This window comes from Schistocerca serialis, chromosome 5 (genome assembly GCF_023864345.2).
Source record: "Schistocerca serialis cubense isolate TAMUIC-IGC-003099 chromosome 5, iqSchSeri2.2, whole genome shotgun sequence".
Classification (NCBI taxonomy): domain Eukaryota; kingdom Metazoa; phylum Arthropoda; class Insecta; order Orthoptera; family Acrididae; genus Schistocerca; species Schistocerca serialis.
Genome location: NC_064642.1, coordinates 743,777,526 through 743,794,911, shown reverse-complemented (window position 1 = coordinate 743,794,911; position 17,386 = coordinate 743,777,526).

Below are 17,386 nucleotides of genomic sequence, written 5' to 3'. Positions count from 1 at the left end.
GAACCCACCGATTCCACACTCTGGTAACAGACATTGGGTCTCCACCAACGCGAGTAGCAATGTCGCGATACGATAAACCGCAATCTCGAGAGGCTACAATCCGATGTTTATGAAAGTCGGAAACGTAATGGTACGCATTTCTCCTCCTTACACGAGGCATCACAACAACATTTCACCAGGCAGGCAACGCCGGTCTACTGCTGTTTGTGTATGAGAAATCGGTTGGAAACTTTCCTCATGTCAGCACGTTGTTGGTGTCGCCACCGGCGCCAACCTTGTGTGAGTGTTCTGAAAAGCTAGTCATTTGCATATCACAGCATCTTCTTCCTGTCGGATAAATTTCGCGTCTGTAGCACGTCTTCTTCAAATCAAATGGTTCAAATGGCTCTGAGCACTATGGGACTTAACATGTATGGTCATCAGTCCCCTAGAACTTAGAACTACTTAAACCTAACAAACCTAAGGATAGCACACAACACCCAGCCATCACGAGGCAGAGAAAATCCCTGACCCCGCCGGGAATCGAACCCGGGAACCCGTGCGTGGGGAGCGAGAACGCTACCGCAGGACCACGAGATGCGGGCCACGTCTTCTTCGCGGTGTAGCAATTTTAATGGCCAGTAGTGTATCAATAACGTCACAAAATTCAGGATAGTAATTATTTTAAGTAAGAGAAAGACTATCCTATTGTCGAGCTGAACAATGTTACCGGCTCTAAGAAATCTTATTCTTTCCGCACAAACGTTAACCAGACGTGGCCATCCAGTGCATGAAGGAAATACGTTAAGTTCGGGAAATACTACAAGGAGGACAGGTCTTCCTACTTTGAGCTTCGTACAATGGGAGTAAAAACTGGCTTGTGACACGATATTTACCTTTAATGGCGTGCTACATTCTTTACCTTGTGTTGCACAGCGTCGTCGGCTTGGCTGCTGCCGTGTGTCGTCAGATCTGTAAATCTATCAGAATCCTATAATGAGCCTGGCTGATTCTGTACGTCACACTAGTCTGCTTTAATGGCTAAGCACACGCGCTACATTGGCTCTCTTCGTTCTCCGCTCAGGAGATTTACGCAAAGAATTCAGCCAGCTCTTGACTGAGTTTTGCAGCCGAGTGAACAGAGTGTTCACACCAACACATCTGCTTGCCCTGTAATTACGTGAGAGAGGTATGCCCTTCGACCACACACGACGACGTCTCAAGGGAAAGTGACTGTCGCGCTGGGCAGTTGCGCGTCTCCTCAGCCTAGCTTACCTTCCCTCTACTGTGGGGTTGGACACTGGATGGAACAGCCCATGGCAGTCGCTGTTTCATTTCTAGCAGCCATAGTTGCCCAATCAGAAAATGACTTAATAAGTACAGTGTCGTATAATTGGCTGGCTTTCAAGTGAACAGCCAGGTCTGTTACCCCATTTATTAACACCCCATCATTCACAAGAGTCGTAAGTTACGTTCTCACGTGCCACTCACGTGATATACTGTTCTGCCCCCAGTTCTGCGCCGTGCCCGTCACCTACGCTTGATCTTGACAGGGATGCGGCTCTGCAGGACATTGTGTCACAGCGTGGCTAACTAAAACTGACTTCCCCTGCGGTGATGCTTCCACCCTGTTTCTACCTAACTTAAACATACAAATTTACGTAAGGGAGTTATTTTCGTCTCTCTCGATGCCACGTGTATTAAATCTCAAACAAGTGAAATATACACACAAAAATCCATCCGATGTTGGAAAACCAGTGTATTCCAACACTATACACCACACGTAAATCTGAGGTACCCGATGTCTCATGAGTAGTTGACACCGCATGAGCAGTCGGCAATTCTCGTGTTACGAACCGGAATTTTCCTTCCGAAGCAGCCGTCCGCTGGAATCTGACCATCGGAGACTAAAATGTTACTGAGCGTCACAGACTGTTACCAACCGAGTAAATGGAACACTTACGCCATTTCTATATCTACATCTACGTCTGTTCAGCCATCCACTTTACAGTGTGAGTACTTTCTGTACAACTGTCACTCTTTCACTGTCCTGCTGAAGTTGCGAAAGAGAACAACAAGAACGACTTGTTTAAAGCCTGCATATGACCCCGAGTATCCTTAATTTGATCTTCATACTGCTTCAGTGAGATGCACGTACGAGGAAGCATTATGTTTGATTACCCTTCTAGGAAAGTACTCTCGCTGAATTTTAATATTGAAACTCAAAATCCTGCCCCACAGCGCAACTCTAGGAGCGTTTGCGACTGGAGTTTGACGGACACCTACGTTACGCTTTCACGGCTACTAAACGGCCCAGTGACGAAATGCGATGTTCGTCTGTCTGTCTTCTTTATTTTCTGCCAGGTAACGGTCCCACACTGATAAGGGACTGGTGCAATCCGACACATCGAAACCTACCCTGAAATTTTTCGCACAGGAGTAATAAACCGAAAGAAATGCAGTGTTAAAATATTGGCTAGCAAAGCGCACTGCTGTTTTTAAAAACTGTTAAAAGTTACTCATTTCTACCGCAGGAATAGCAGCGATTTTTACAGCCGTTCCTGCCTAGTTCGCGGAACAACAGTTGAATAAGCAGACGCAGCAGTGACGAGAACGTAGTGCCGCATGGACCGAAGCAGAAACCGCGCGCATACGAATTTTGTGCGTTTAGACCATACCATAAATATATATAATAATTAATTCTTTGAATAAATTCCTGTTCATATGGACGGCTAAACTGTTGTAGCTGTTATTATTACACTAGTGACTAGCAGACGAACGAAAAGCAAGGCAGTGTGTGTTACTACATTGCAGACAACTTTCATTGTCGGGACTTTGAATTGTTGATATGAAATATTTTGTAACAATTTGTGTAGCACAGTTCATAAGACGAATTTTTAATAAGATTTGTTGTTAAATCCAGCCTAGTCGTCAAATATGGGGTGCCTAAGAAACCTGCTTCCTCGGATCGCTAGACAACATTCAAACAAATCGTATTAATGAGTTTCATCACAAAATAAAAAAAAAAAATACAATGCTTAACTTTTTCTCACACAGATCTGTGGCAAGCAGAGGGCGACAGATGAAATAAGAAATCTCTTCAGTATAACAATTCTCAAGTCTGTGTTACATAGACAGCACAAGCAATTTATTAGAGTTGACGCTTCTATCCAATTTGCTAGTCTAGAAGATGCTGTAGCAATGGCCGCGACCAGTCGGTCGCGATGCTTATGTCCTCTTTCCGTAGGGGCCGCTGCTGTCGCGTTGTCATCCTGGAGAGGTGTCAAATGGTTCAAATGGCTCTGAGCACTGTGGGACTTAACATCTATGGTCATCAGTCCCCTAGAACGTAGAACTACTTAAACCTAACTAACCTAAGGACATCACACAACACCCAGTCATCACGAGGCAGAGAAAATCCCTGACCCGGGCGTGGGAGAGAGGTGTCAGTCAGCGTGCGATTGACTGACCTGTTCTCACAGCCTTCTCTTCTCTATCGTTCCCGACCGGCGTGCTGGCGCTTGGCATTACGCCGTACCGTATGTTTTATTAACAATGAAACGTTTCCTCATTTATAACCTGTGGTCGTCACAAAAATTCAAACTTCTATTGGATGACGAAAACAAACATTCTCCTTACACCTAGTAAAAGGCACTTCGTACAGTTATATTATTTAGAGTGAACTGGGATTGTGTTATAAATGGTCGTCGTCATTGTCGTGCATATTGTGCTGTGTTCCAGGTACACTCGATTAAATTCGAAATACGTGGTGATGTAATCTGACAATGCACAAATGATTGATGCTTAATGATACTGCTCCGCTGATAAGCCTGAAATGACAAAGAGCATTCTGAAATTGTACTGTCCGACTATCTTCTGAAAAAAAACAACAAAAAACAACATGATTGGCACTGTCGAAAAATTTCTTTATCTACAGGTTGAACAAGCTATGTTGTCATTCTTTTCGTCATCTTCCTAAAGACAAATCTGTCGTTATGTTCATGTCAGGAGTCAACAAGGACAATGAATTACTTCCTGCAGGTAGCAAGACGACGTTACGGATGTAAGGCTGATACTTATTCTCTCTCATTTTCCCAGATATTGCTACGTCGATTATAAGATTTTTGCAACTACACGGTCATTTTTTTTAATTTTTGCCTTGATGCTCTGAAGACAAAGCTGCGGGAACCTTAATCCACCGATACTTATGGCTGATTGGCTTTATACACAGCACCTTTAGGGATAACGCGAAGCTTCATATTCACATCAGCTACGAGTTTATCTATACTATTACCTATTAATGATACCTGCTTTGCTCGTTTAGTTGAAGTAAACTTCGTAATTTTGCGACTTCTTTTTCCACATGATTTCCTGAATCTGTTGAAAGAGATGGATCATGGTAGATTTTTTTTGCGTGTAACACTTTTATTCGCTAAGATGTTCCTTAGAGAGTTTGTTTCTAAGACTCATTCATACAAAGTGGACAATTAACGTTAAAATATGATGAAACAGCGATTTACTGCATGGGAATCTAGCGCATCCGAGAGCTCGAATGCAGTCAATGTAATACCATGCGGCGGAATAGGGGTTCTGTCAGCTTCGGATAGTATCACAGAAGGCATCACTATCAACCAAAATACCGTTATCAACAAGGTTTCCCTACGTAAAATGATAGTTTTATGGTAAACAATCGAAAGACAATTAATCGATTTAACTTCCCAAAATGAGAGTATTCCGAAAAAACGCCCAACTGCACGGTGTTGGTATTTCCAATCAAAAGTTCGCTCAGTTTCAACATTAAAAAAACACAAGCTGAAATCTTAAAGGCTTGAACTGTCAAAACAACATTTTTTAAGTTGGCGGGAGCTATAACTCACCAAATATGTATGCAACTACATTACACCTTTCCGTAGCTTTTGTTGTTGTTATGGTCTTCAGTCCAGAGACTCGTTTGATGCAGCTCTCCATGCTACTCTACCCTGCGCAAGCTCCTTCATCTCCCAGTACCTACTGCAACCTACATCCTTCTGAATCTGTTTAGTGTATTCATCTCTTGGTCTCCCTCTACGATTTTTACCTCCACGCTGCCCCCCAACACTAAATTTTTAAACCCTTGATGCCTCAGAATATGCCCTACCAAGCCATCCCATCTTTTAGTCAAGTTGTGCCACAAATTTCTCTTATCCCCAATTCTATTCAATACCTCCTCATTAGTTATGTGATGTACCCATATAATCTTCAGCATTATTCTGTAGCACCACATTTCGAAAGCTTCTATTCTCTTCTTGTCTAAACTAATTATCGTCCAAGTTTCACTTCCATACCTGGCTACTTTCCATACAAATACTTTCAGAAACGACTTCCTGGCGCTTAAATCTATACTTGATGTTAACAAATTTCTCTTCTTCAGAAACGCTTTCTTTGCCATAGCCAGTCGACATTTTATATCCTCTCTACCTCGACCATCAGCACTTATTTTGCTCACCAAATTGCAAAACTACTTTACTACTTTAAGAGTCTCAGTTCCTAATCTAATTCCCGCAGCATCACCTGATTTAATTCGACTACATTCCCTTATCCTCGTTTTGTTTTTGTTCATGTTCATCTTATATCCTCCTTTCAAGACACTGCCCATTCCGTTCAGATGCTCTTCCGGGTCTTCTGCTGTGTCTGACAGAATTACAATGTCATTGGCGAACCTCGAAGTTTTTGTTTCTTCTCCATGGATTTCAATTCCTACTCCAAATTTTCTCTCTTGTTCCCTTTACTACTTGCTCAATATACAGATTGAATAACATCGGGGAGACGCTACAACCCTGTCTTACTCCATTCCCTACCACTGCTTCCCTTTCATGCCCCTCGACTCTTATAACTGCCATCTGGTTTCTGTACAAATTGTAAATAGCCTTTATCTCCCTGTATTTTACCCCTGCCACCTTCAGAATTTGAAAAAGGTTATTCCAGTCAACATTGTCAAATCATTTCTCTAAGTCTACAAATGCTAGAAACGTAGGTATGCCTTTCCTTAATCTATTTTCTAAGTTAAGTCGTAAGGTTAGTGTTGCCTCATGTGTTCCAACATTTCTACGGAATCCAAACTGATCTTCCCCGAGGTCGGCTTCTACCAGTTTTCCATTCGTCTGTAAAGAATTCGTGTTAGTGTTTTGCAGCCATGGCGTATTAAACTATTAGTACGGTAATTTTCACATCTGTCAACACCTGCCTTCTTTGGAATTGGAATTATTATATTCTTCTTGAAGTCTGAGGATATTTCGCCTTACATCTTGCTAACCAGATAGTAGCGTTTTGTCAGGGCTGGCTCTCCCAAGGCTATCCTATTCCATTTCCATAATATTGTTCTCAAGAACATCTCCCTTGTATAGACTCCTTAAACCTTTGTGATTTCCCCTCTTTGCTTAGAACTGGGTTTCCATCCGAGCTCTTGATATTCATACAAGTGGTTCTCTTTTCTCCAAAGGTCTCTTTAATTTTCCTGTAGGCAGTATCTATCTTACCCATAGTGAGACAAGCCTCTACATCCTTACACTTGTCCTCTAGCCACCCCTGCTTAGCCATTTTGCACTTCCTGTCGATCTCATTTTTGAGACGTTTGTATTCCTTTTTTGCCTGCTTCATTTACTGCATTTTTATATTTTCTCCTTTCATTAATTAAGTTCAATATCTCTTCTGTTACCCAAGGATTTCTACTAGCCCTCGTCTTTTTACCTACTTGATCCTCTTCTGCCTCCACTACTTCATCTCTCAAAGCTACCCATTCTTCTTCTACTTTATTTCTTTCCCTCATTCCTGTCAATTTTTCCCTTATGCTCTCCCTGAAACTCTGTACAACCTCTGGTTTAGTCAGATTATCCAGGTCCCATCTCCTTAAATCCCCACCTTTTTGCAGTTTCTTCAGTTTTAATCTACAGTTCATAACCAATAGATTGTGGTCAGAGTCCACATCTGCCCCTGGAAATGTCTTACAATTTAAAACCTGGTTCCTTAATCTCTGTCTTACCACTATATAATCTATGCGACACCTTCCAGTATCTCCAGGCCTCTTCCACATATACAACCTTCTTTCATCATTCTTGAACCAAGTGTTAGCTATGATTAATATATGCTCTGAGCAATATTCTACCAGGCGGCTTCCTCTTTCATTCCTTACCCCCATTCCTCATTCACCTATTACGTTTCCTTCTCTTCCTTTGCTACTATCGAATTCTAGACACCCATGACTATTCAATTTTCGTCTCCCTTCACTATGTGAATAATTTCTTTTATCTCAACAATCATTTCATCAATCTCTTCGTCATATGCGGATGTAGTTGGCATATAATCTTGTACTACTATGGTAGGTGTGGGCTTCGTATGTATCTTGGCCACAATAATGCGTTCACTATGCTGTTTGTAGTAGCTTACCCGTATTCCTATTTTTTTATTCAGTATTAAACCTACTCCTGCATTACGCCTATTTGATTTAGTATTTATAACCCTGTATTCACCTGACCAGAAGTCTTGTTCCTCCTGCTACCTAACTTCACTAATTCCCACTATATCTAACTTTAACCTATCCATTTCCCTTTTTAAATTTTCAAACCTACCTGCCCGATTAAGGGATCTGACATTCCACGCGCAGAACCGTAGAACTGCAATTTTCTTTCTCCTGATAACAACGTCCTCCTGAGTAGTCCCCGTCCGGAGATCCGAATGGGGGACTATTTTACCCAAGAGGACGCCATCATCATTTAACCATACTGTAAAGCTGCCTGCCCTCGGGAAAAATTATGGCTGTAGTTTCCCCTTGCTTTCAGCCTTTCGCAGTACCAGCACAGAAGGGCCGTTTTGATTAGTGTTACAAGGCCAGTTCAGTCAATCATCCAGACTGCTGCCCCTGCAACTACTGAAAAGACTGCTGCCCCTCTTCGGGAACCACACGTTTGTCTGGCCTCTCAAAACATTTCCCTCCGTTATGGTTGCACCTACGGTATGGCTATCGCTGAGGCACGCAAACCTCCCCACCAACGGCAAGGTCCATGGCTGGGGGGGGGGGGGGGGCGGTTCTCCTATAGTTCAATAATTATCACGCTGTACATCTCTATGTTACAGCAAAGACTTAACGAATTGTCCCATACATAGTCATGTTACAGTGAAACTGTAACATATTTCCCTATGCATGACCATATTACATCATCATTGTTACCTGAAACACTAACATATCGCCCCACACAATCGTCCCACACAACATTACGCTGTATGAGATTTTTAACAAATTGCCTCATACCTCACCATGTGGAAAGTAAACATCAAACAAAATTGTAACATTATGACAGTGTGTGTGACAAGCGTGATATGGGTGTTAGTATCAGATCTAGAATAGTGTTCTGACACCAGAAGCTGACAATGTATGTGACTTAGCCTGACACTGTGCGTGAGCCACTGAATCTCGATTAGTATTCTGTTACAGACATTCTGATCAGGGGACGATCTGCAGAATGTAATATTTGCAAAAAATACTTCAAAGGCAAGATCCGATTTAAATATTTATTCTGAATCGGTGACGGGTTTCAATAGTGCGTCACTGCTGTCAAAACTATTTAAATTTCAACGTTGTGAAAATGTATTGCACAATTTTGAAAAAAATGAGATCCAAAGATGACAGCCAAGTACTGTTGAAAGCGATCACCAATTCAAAATAAATATTTGAATGTGAACTAGGCTCTCAAGTGTATTAATATTCTAATGCTGAAAGGTGACAATGCAAATGTCATAAACTGTCAATGAGTGTCAGCTATCGGATCTTAAAAATGCTGACAGTGTATGTATCATTCACTTCAAAGGAATCAAAAAGTGTCTGTATTTTTACCAAAAGTTAGCACCAACGAAATTGTAACACTCTAAATGTGCTTGTTCAGTCATCAGCAAATCTGCTCTGAGAAAGTGCAAGCGTATTTATACTGGCTTAGTGAAATATGCAAGCTTGTGAATTGTGTTAATGCATATGTGGAGATCTTACCAAGTCTTAATTACAACATCACTTATTCCTCCTAAATTTCGAAAAAGCCTTCTCTCACCAGGGAGGTTGCTGAATAAGCATATGTACACATCTTAACACGGCCTCCCTTACACCACACACGTCTGTTCCAGATTTTAGCCCTCACCTGCATTCCTCACTGCATGTTCGTGACCTCAGATGAACTGTGCTGAGACGTGTACGTACATTTAGCCAGGAAGCGCTCATACAAGTTGAGATTAGTACTAAATTTAGGGTGCATATATGGAAGTGACATCATGACCATACTTTATTATGATTGACACAAACTCCACGGAAATCACCCTTCACTGAGTCAACATAAATGTACATGCACCTTCTTAGACTCTTCAGACTTGTTGATAACTGCACATACACATTTAAGATGTTACAATTTTGCTGGGGATAGAGTCTGATAATTAATGCAGATACATATTCGTTTCCTTAAATGATACTGCCTCCTTCTGGAGTTAAAACACTGAAATCAGTAGGTGACATGCATTTTAAGAATTTTTTTTTATTTAATTGTGGTAGCTGACACTGTCAGATTACGACACATACACTGTCGGCTTCTGATGCTAGATAATTAATTCTTATATTTTTTTTAAATCACCATACTGGGTTGTAGTTATGGATACTATAATATAAGGACAGTTAAATTCTGGCCCTTATTTTACAGGTATGTACGATTATGATTATATACCATCAAGAGAAGAGGAACAAGTTCTACAAGATACACACAGCGAAGACACCGTAGAAAATTGAGAGTCACAATTACTGAGACCTCTGCAGCGCCAAATAGTTGGTTTCCTCAATAAAAGTTAGAGATAACTAAAAGCTGTACATCTGTGAACATGGTTTGACATTAGAAAAATATGTTTTCCAGTGACTGATTGAAGATTCCCTCCTGCGCTTACCTGACGTACATTCTGCTCCACTAGCGGAATGTGACGTACCACACATATAATGAGAGAGTGTAGTTGGAAACCGTTGAATACGAGCACGTACTGTTTGGGGCCCCCATAAAAAGTACCTTGGAGGTAGTGATTTGAAGTTGTAGTGCGATAAGGTAGGCAGAGGCAGCGGAAGAGTAAAACAATGTGATACAGGGAGAGTACCCTCTAACAGCAATCTGACACATTGCAGCTAGTGACTTTGGATGAAGACACCATTGTGTGGTAGGCATTTCCAGAAAGATGCCGAAGTGACTTTTGAGGTCCGAAGTTTGCTGAACAGCCTCAATGTGGACTTCTGCAGCGAAGTCGTTCATCGTAGGGTAAAATGTGTCTCATTGAAGAGTGAACACGTAAAGACGGAGTGACACATCACCAAGTTTTGTGGTAACATTTTGATTTTTTGAATTTGCAATTAAACTTTTATAACCGCCTATCGTTTCGATTCATATATTTCGAGAAATTCTGGTAGAAGTTGAGTAATTCTTCACCTAGTTAGGAATGTATAATACAATGGTGGAACCATGGATAGCCATTAAATGTGATTTTAGAGATGTGCTTGCAATAATTCTTGCCACAGACGTCACACAATACTGAAAATCAGATTTTGAATAAAACTAGAAAGACATTTTATCGGCACTAACGAAAATAGATATAACACGGTGATAAAATAGTTTTTCAGTCATCTCTATCGTCAGCCACAATGAACTGCCCATTGTTTTGACTACGCCACTTTTAATATATGTTCTGTCCCTTTTGTATAATAAAATATAAACATATAGAACTTTGAATGATTCATTTGTGCTTATTAATAATGTATCGCACATTGAGTGGAATGGATTTTGACTAATAGCATTTGGGTTCCATTGCTGCAAACAGGTTACGTTCCTAGAAATTACATAATTTAACAACACCTTCCACAGATTCAGAACTATACCTCAAATGTGAGTACCATGTAGTATTATAACCTCTTAACACTTATTAGACACTTAACTATTGAATCATAATCATAATATTCATCTAATACTGAGACTTTTCTATAATAAAAATTGTAATAACTATGTGGCACAATAGTTTCATTGATAAGATGTTGAATGCCTTTATTATTGTTTTCAGGCAGAGGAACCGGGTTAGAATAAGTTTGAACAAGCCTGCTTCTGATCTACATGGAGTAACATCTACGTCTACATCCATACTCCGCCAGCCACCTGACGGTGTGTGGCGGAGACTTATATCACCATCAAAACTGGTAGCTGTAACAGCTGATCCTATATTTTTATGGGATTTAACTACGAATGATGCATTTCTATAAAAAATGTGGTTCATGAAATATGTTCCTATGTTCTTCCTTTGTTACTTCATCCCTTGGATTTCTTTTGTGGGCTTGTTTTCATTGAGTGCATTCCGAATTAGCAGAATGTCTATCTCCTATATAATCGTGCTGTATGACAGGTGAACTCCCTGATGACAACGTCAATAATATGTAAGAAATGGGAGCAAAAAAGGAAACGAGTAAGTATATTCTGAAAAAGTGACACAAATTAAAAGGTTCTAGGCGCTTCAGTCCGGAGCTGCACTGCCGCTACGGTCGCAGGTTCGAATCCTGCCTCGGGCATGGATGTGTATGGTGTCCTTAGGTTAGGTTTAAGTAGTTTTAAGTCTAGGGGACTGATGACCTCAGATGTTAAGTCCCATAGTGCTTAGAGCCCTTTGAACCACTTGAACAATTTAAAATATCCTAATCCACTTGTTCGAAAGGGACACAACTGAGAATATTAGAGAATGGCTCTACTAAGTGAAGCAACTCAAAATATCAAGAACACATCACTGGAAATCATACAATTCACAGAATAACCTACAGCATCATAGTTAATTGGGAAAGCTAACAATAGTTAATTTAAGAAATAGAGTACTTTTATGGCCTAACCATAGTAGCCATGCAGCTTTACTGTATGATTAAATGATGATGGCGTCCTCTTGGGTAAAATATTCAGGAGGTAAAATAGTCCCCCATTCGGATCTCCGGGCGGGGACTACTCAAGAGAACGTCATTATCAGGAGAAAGAAAACTGGCATTCTACGGATCGGAGCGTGGAATGTCAGATCCCTTAATCGGGCAGGTAGGTTAGAAAATTTAAAAAGAGAAATGGATAGGTTAAAGATAGATATAGTGGGAATTAGTGAAGTTCGGTGGCAGGAGGAACAAGACTTTTGGTCAGGCGATTACAGGGTTATAAATACAAAATCAAATAGGGGTAATGAAATAGGGGTAACGCATTATTGTGGCCAAGATAGACACAAAGCCCATGCCTACTACAGTAGTACAAGTTTATATGCCAACTAGCTCTGCAGATGATGAAGAAATAGATGAAATGTATGACGAGATAAAAGAAATTATTCAGGTAGTGAAGGGAGACGAAAATTTAATAGTCATGGGTGACTGGAATTCGTCAGTAGGAAAAGGGAGAGAAGGAAACATAGTAGGTGAATATGGATTGGGGGGAAGGAATGAGAGAGGAAGCCGCCTTGTAGAATTTTGCACAGAGCATAACTTACTCATAGCTAACACTTGGTTCAAGAATCATCAAAGAAGGTTGTATACCTGGAAGAATCCTGGAGATACTAAAAGGTATCATATAGATTATATAATGGTAAGACAGAGATTTAGGAACCAGGTTTTAAATTGTAAGACATTTCCAGGGGCAGATGTGGATTCTGACAACAATCTATTGGTTATGAACTGCAGATTGAAACTGAAGAAACTGCAAAGAGGTGGGAATTTAAGGAGATGGGACCTGGATAAACTGAAAGAACCAGAGGTTGTAGAGAGTTTCAGGGAGAGCATAAGGGAACAATTGACAGGAATGGGGGAAAGAAATAAAGTAGAAGAAGAATGGGTAGCTCTGAGGGATGAAGTAGTGGAGGCAGCAGACGATCAAGTAGATAAAAAGGCGAGGGCTAATAGAAATCCTTGGGTAACAGAAGAAATATTGAATTTAATTGATGAAAGGATAAAATATAAAAATGCAGCAAAAGACGCATGCAAAAATCAATACAAACGTCTCAAAAATGATATCGACAGAAAGTGCAAAATGCCTAAGCAGGCATGGATAGAGGGCAAATGTGAGGATGTAGAGGCTTGTCTCACTAGGGGTAAGATAGATAATGTCTACAGGAAAATTTAAGAGACCTTTGGAGAGAAGAGAACCAGTTGTATCAATATTAAGAGCTCAGATGGAAACCCAGTTCTAAGCAAAGAAGGGAAGGCAGTAAGGTGGAAGGAGTATATAGAGGATTTATACAAGGGCGATGTACTTAAGGACAATATTATAAAAATGGAAGAGGATGTAGATGAAGACGAAATGGAAGATAAGATACTGCGTGAAGAGTTTGACAGAGCACTGAAAGACCTGAGTCGAAACAAGGCCCCGGGAGTAGACAACATTCCATTAGAACTACTGATGGCCTCGGGAGAGCCAGTCATGACAAAACTCTACCATCTGGTGAGCACGATGTATGAGACAGGCGAAATACCCACAGACTTCAAGAAAAATATAATAATTCCAATCCCAAAGAAAGCAGGTGTTGACAGATTTGAAAATTACCGAACTATCAGTTTAATAAGTCACAGCTGCAAAATACTAACGCGAATTCTTTACAGACGAATGGAAAAACTGGTAGAAGCCGACCTCGGGGAAGATCAGTTTGGATTCCGTAGAAATGTTGGAACACGTGAGGCAATACAGACCTTACGACTTTTCGTAGAAGAAAGATTAAGAAAAGGTAAACCTACGTTTCTAGCATTTGTAGACTTAGAGAAAGCTTTTGACAAAGTTAACTGGAATACTCTCTTTCAAATTCTGAAGGTGGCAGGGGTAAAATACATGGAGCGAAAGGCTATTTACAATTTGTACAGAAACCAGATGGCAGTTATAAGAGTCGAGGGGCATGAAAGGGAAGCAGTGGTTGGGAAAGGAGTGAGACAGGGTTGTAGCCTTTCCCCGATGTTATTCAATCTGTATATTGAGCAAGCAGTAAAGGAAAGAAAAGAAAAATTCGGAGTAGGTATTAAAATCCATGGAGAAGAAATAAAAACTTTGAGGTTCGCCGATGACATTTTAATTCTGTCAGCAAAGACTTAGAAGAACAGTTGAACGTAATGGATAGTATCTTGAAAGGAGGATATAAGATGAACATCAACAAAAACAAAACGAGGGTAATGGAATGTAGTCGAATTAAGTCGGGTGATGCTGAGGGAATTAGATTAGGAAATGAGACACTTAAAGTAGGAGTTTTGCTATTTAGGGAGTAAAATAACCGATGATGGTCGAAGCAGAGAGGATATAAAATGTAGACTGGCAATGGCAAGGAAAGCGATTCTCAAGAAGAGAAACTTGTTAACATCGAGTATAGATTTAAGTGTCAGGAAGTCGTTTCTGAAAGTATTTGTATGGAGTGTAGCCATGTATGGAAGTGAAACATGGACGATAACTAGTTTGGACAAGAAGAGAATAGAAGCTTTCGAAATGTGGTGCTACAGAAGAATGCTGAAGATAAGGTGGGTAGATCACGTAACTAATGAGGAGGTATTGAGTAGGATTGGGGAGAAGAGGAGTTTTTGGCACAACTTGACTAGAAGAAGGGATCGGTTGGTAGGACAGGTTTTGAGGCATCGAGGGATCACAAATCTAGCATTGGAGGGCACCGTGGAGGGTAAAAATCGTAGAGGGACACCAAGAGATGAATACGCTAAGCAGATTCAGAAGGATGTAGGTTGCAGTAGGTACTGGGAGATGAAGAAGCTTGCACAGGATAGAGTAGCATGGAGAGCTGCATCAAACAAGTCTCAGGACTGAAGACCACAACAACAACAACCATAGCAGTGGGATATTTCGTTTCATTCACTAAAATTGACGTAACTCGAAAGTCCTGCAACACAGAAAATGCAGGATGCATGGCACCTGCAACCGATATATTACTTTTTTTTAATTGTATGTGAATATTTGTAATTTAAATGCTTTATTTTAATAAGTGATGACTTTGCTTCACTGTCTGTGTACATTTAGGAAGAAGTCTGTTGACGTTTCATTGTATTTATCTGTGTTTTACTGTGAAACTTATAAGCTCTGCGAAAAAGCCAAAGGAATTGTTATTTGGATCGACTAGCAACGATAACAACAGTTTTTCTGTGTTGTAAAATCTTTGGGCAGGGGTTGTTGCGCAGAGCGCACGGAGAGAGGGGAGACGGATTCCAGCACTTGTAGTGTGCGGAAGTGTGGTGTTAACGCCCTCGCAGTAGAGAGTACCATTTTCGGCGGCATCATGTACGCGCGCTGGCCAGATGTCTAGAGCAGGAGTACGGACAGTGGACGGGCGGAAGAGGCTGTATTAATTACGATTTCCCGTTCCTATAATTAGGCGTGGCTCTGCAATATGCTACCGTCTTCAACAACAGCAGCTGTTCCAGCAACACAGTTTCGTCATCGGCTCCGCGTTTCATCGTATGCACAGCAGTGAAGTAAGACTGTTCGTTGGTAGAAAGTATTAACGGCTAACCTAGCAACACAACTGAATGTGATTTGATTGATAAGATTAATTAAATAACAATAATCAGTTAAAATCAGGGCGATTGTGTCCTCATTGCCCCCAGACATTGTTGCCAAGCAGAATTCTTGTTCCTTTTTTCCTAATATGATAACTGAGTGTCATAAGAAACAGTTACAGCCAGTTTATTAATGAATAATTTTTCTTTTAAGAATTTTAACCTCAGTCTACTTTCAATTAACTGTTGTACAAAAGAGGCATCAGTATATCACTAAAGTAAAGCAATTTCATTTTTCAATTTAGAGAATCAATCACTGGAAAAAATCCTAATCTAAAGAAATGCACAAATTAAGAGTGCGGAAGTTTTATTTATTTTACATATAGCTTGGAGCACATGGCTGTTTGGTTCGATACGTATTGTAGTATTTAATTCTGTTCAAATCACTAAAAAAGGTTCAGGTGTTCAGACAATAACATGAAGTACAATTTGCAAAATAAGTACGGCAAAGTGAAAAATATTTGGTTTTCTTCTAAATTTCTTTGATAACGTTATGCTGAGTACTGAAATTCATTGTTCACGTAACGAAGTTCAGTACTAACATACAGTTTAATTGCAAATTTCCAAATCATTACTCGATTGCCTTTCTCAAAATGTTATGCCAAACATAACGTAAGAGTGACTTCTCAGTTTTCTTTATCATTACTTGTTATTGTTGTTGTTGTGGTCTTCAGTCCTGAGACTCGTTTGATGCAGCTCTCCATGCTACTCTATCCTGTGCAAGCTTCTTCATCTCCCAGCACCTACTGCAACCTACATCCTTCTGAATCTGTTTAGTGTATTCATCTCTTGGTCTCCCTCTACGATTTCTACACACTTTCATGTCCCTCGACTCTTATAACTGCCATCTGGTTTCTGTACAAATTGTAAATATCCTTTCGCTCCCTGTATTTTACCCCTGCCACCTTCATAATTTGAAAGAGAGTATTCCAGTTAACATTGTCAAAAGCTTTTTCTAAGTCTACAAATACTAGAAACGTAGGTTTGCCTTTCCTTAATCTAGCTTCTAAGATAAGTCGTAGGGTCAGTATTGCCTCACGTGTTCCTATATTTCTACAGAAAGCAATCTGATCTTCCCCGAGGTCGGCTTCTACCAGTTTTTCCATTCGTCTGTAAAGAATTCGTGTTAGTATTTTGCAACTGTGACTTATTAAACTGATAGTTCGGTAATTTTCAATTCTGTCAGCACCTGCCCTCTTTGGGATTGGAATAATTATATTCTTCTTGAAGTCTGAGGGTATTTCGCCTGTCTCATACATCTTGCTCACCAGATGGTAGAGTTTTGTCAGGACTGGCTCTCTCAAGGCCGTCAGTAGTTCTGATGGAATGTTGTCTACTCCTGGGGCCTTGTTTCGACCCAGGTCTTTCAGTGCTCTGTCAAACTGTTCACGCAGTATCGTATCTCCCATTTCATCTTCATTTGCATCCTCTTCCATTTCTATAATATTGTCCTCAAGAATATCGCCTTTGTATAGACTCTCTATATACTCCTTCCACCTTTCTGCTTTCCCTTCTTTGCTTAGAACTGTTTTTCCATCTGAGCTCTTGATATTCATACAAGTGGTCCTCTTTTCTCCAAAGGTCTCTTTAGTTTTCCTGTAGGCAGTATCTATCTTACCCCTAGTGAGACAAGCCTCTACATCCTTACACTTGTCCTCTAGCCATCCTTGCTTAGCCATTTTGCACTTCCTGTCGATCTCATTTTTGAGACGTTTGTATTCCTTTTTTGCCTGCTTCATTTACTGAATTTTTATATTTTCTCTTTTCATTAATTAAGTTCAATATCTCTTCTGTTACCCAAGGATTTCTACCAACCCTCGT